The following is a 2,994-nucleotide window of genomic DNA, read 5'->3' as shown; positions in this document are numbered from 1 at the left end:
GCCAGCCAGGATGCCTGGTTGGGCGTTTAACGCCCAAAAAGGTAGTGCATTGGGCGTTAAACGCCAGAATGTGCACCATTCTGGGCGTTTAACGCCAGGATGGCATAAGGGGGAGGATTTTGTTTTCAAATCAATCTTTTTGAAGTTTTCAAAGTTTTTCAAAATCAAATCTTTTTCAAATCATATCTTTTCAATCAAATGTTTTCAAAATCAATTTCTTTCCTTTTTCAAAGATACTTGCTAACAATTAATGATTTGATTGAACATTTCAAGTATGTTGCCTATTCTATTGAGAAAGGTTTAATGTTTGAATCATATATTTTCTTGTTAGGCAAGTCATTAATTTTTAAAATCAAATCTTTTTTTTAAATTGTTTTCAAATCATATCTTCTCAATCACATTTTTTTAAAAACCAATCATATCTTCTTAACCTCATCTTTTTCAAAATAGTTTTCAATCAAATCTTTTTGATTTCTAATTTCAAAATCTTTTCAAAAATTACTTGATCCCTTTCTCACTCTTGATTTTCGAAAATCAAATTAAAGTTTTTCAAAATGCTTTTAAAATCTTTTTAATTAATTTTCGAAAAAAGCTCTTCCCCTCTTCTCACATCCTTCTATTTATGGAGTATCACTCCTCTTCAATGCACAATTCGAACTCTATCTCACTAAGTTCGAATTCTCCTACCTCTTTCTTCTATTTTTCTTTTCCTCTGACACCTCAAGGAATCTCTATACTGTGACATCGAGGATTCCACATTTTCTTGTTCTCTTCTCTTTCATATGAGCAGGAACAAAGACAAAAGCATTCTTGTTGAAGCTGACCCTGAACCTGAAAGGACCTTGAAGCGAAAGCTAAGAGAAGCTAAGGCACAACTATCTGCAGAGAACCTAACAGAAATCTTCAAAGAAGAAGACATGGCAGCCGAAAATAACAACAATGCAAATAATGCAAGGAAGGTGCTGGGTGACTTTACTGCACCTACTCCCGACTTCTATGGGAGAAGCATCTCTATCCCTGCCATTGGAGCAAACAACTTTGAGCTTAAGCCTCAATTAGTTTCTCTAATGCAACAGAATTGCAAGTTCCATGGACTTCCATTGGAAGATCCTCATCAGTTCTTAGCTGAATTCTTGCAAATCTGTGACACTGTCAAGACTAATGGGGTTGACCCTGAGGTCTACAGACTTATGCTATTCCCTTTTGCTGTAAGAGACAGAGCTAGGACATGTTGGACTCACAACCTAAAGAAAGCCTGGACTCATGGGAAAAGCTAGTCAATGCCTTCTTGGCAAAGTTCTTTCCACCTCAAAAATTGAGTAAGCTTAGAGTGGAAGTCCAAACCTTCAGACAGAAGGATGGAGAATCCCTCTATGAAGCTTGGGAAAGATACAAACAATTGATCAGAAAATGTCCTTCTGACATGCTTTCTGAATGGAGCATCATAGGTATTTTCTATGATGGTCTCTCTGAACTATCCAAGATGTCTTTGGATAGCTCTGCTGGAGGATCTCTTCATCTGAAGAAGACGCCTGCAGAAGCTCAAGAACTAATTGAAATGGTTGCAAATAACCAATTCATGTACACTTCTGAAAGGAATCCTGTGAACAATGGGACAAATCAGAAGAAAGGAGTTCTCGAGATTGATACTCTGAATGCCATTCTGGCTCAGAACAAGATATTGACTCAACAAGTCAATTTGATTTCTCAAAGTCTGTCTGGAATGCAAAATGCACCAAGCAGTACTAAGGATGCTTCATCTGAAGATGAAGCTTATGATCCTGAGAACCCTTCAATGGAAGAGGTGAATTACACGGGAGAACCCTATGGAAACACCTATAATTCTTCATGGAGAAATCACCCAAATCTCTCATGGAAGGATCAACAGAGACCTCAACAAGGTTTCAACAACAATAATGGTGGAAGAAACAGGTTTAGCAATGGCAAGCCTTTTCCATCATCTTCTCAGCAACAGACAGAGAATTCTAAGCAGAACCACTCTGACTTAGCAACCATGGTGTCTGATCTAATCAAAACCACTCAAAGTTTCATGACTGAAACAAGGTCCTCCATTAGGAATTTGGAGGCACAAGTGGGGCAGCTGAGCAAGAAAATTACTGAACTCCCTCCTAGTACTCTTCCAAGCAATACAGAAGAAAATCCAAAAGGAGAGTGCAAGGCCATCAACATGGCCGAATTTGGAGAGGAAGGAGAGGCAGTGAACGCCACTGAGGAAGACCTCAATGGGCATGCACTGGCCTCCACTGAGTTCCCCAATGAGGAACCATGGGAATCTGAGGCTCAAAATGAGACCATAGAGATTCCATTGGACTTACTTCTGCCTTTCATGAGCTCTGATGAGTATTCCTCCTCTGAAGAGGATGAGTATGTCACTGAAGAGCAAGTTGCTAAATACCTTGGAGCAATCATGAAGCTAAATGACAAGTTATTTGGAAATGAGACTTGGGAGAACGAACCTCCTTTGCTCACCAAAGAACTGGATGACTTGTCTAGGCAGAAATTACCTCAAAAGAGACAAGACCCTGGGAAGTTTTCACTACCTTGTACCATAGGCACCATGACCTTCAAGAAGGCTCTGTGTGACTTAGGGTCAAGTGTAAACCTCATGCCTCTCTCTGTAATGGAGAAGCTAGGGATCTTTGAGGTACAAGCTGCAGAATCTCACTAGAGATGGCAGACAATTCAAGAAAACAAGCTTATGGACTTGTAGAGGATGCTCTGGTAAAGATTGAAGACCATTACATCCCTGCTGATTTCATAGTCCTAGAGACTGGGAAGTGCATGGATGAATCTATCATCCTTGGCAGACCCTTCCTAGCCACAGCAAAGGCTGTGATTGATGTTGATGGAGGTGAACTGATCATTCAAGTGAATGAAGAATCCTTTGTGTTTAAGGCTCAAGGATACCCCTCTATCACCATGGAGAGGAAGCATGAAGAGCTTCTCTCAAATCAGAGTCAAACAGAGCCCCCA

At 40.0% G+C, this 2,994-nt stretch overlaps 1 non-coding gene across 1 annotated transcript; it reads right to left on the bottom strand.

The window, feature by feature from the left end:
- Window positions 1-1,321: 1,321 nt before the first annotated feature.
- LOC130953868 (small nucleolar RNA R71) lies at window positions 1,322-1,429 on the bottom strand. The gene has a single exon (XR_009076029.1). It is a non-coding gene; the product is annotated as a small nucleolar RNA R71 (small nucleolar RNA).
- Between the last annotated feature and the right edge of the window lie 1,565 nt (window positions 1,430-2,994).

Source organism: Arachis stenosperma, chromosome 9, assembly GCF_014773155.1.
Source record: "Arachis stenosperma cultivar V10309 chromosome 9, arast.V10309.gnm1.PFL2, whole genome shotgun sequence".
NCBI classification, from domain to species: Eukaryota; Viridiplantae; Streptophyta; class Magnoliopsida; order Fabales; family Fabaceae; genus Arachis; species Arachis stenosperma.
This window is presented reverse-complemented; position numbering and strand designations above follow the sequence as displayed.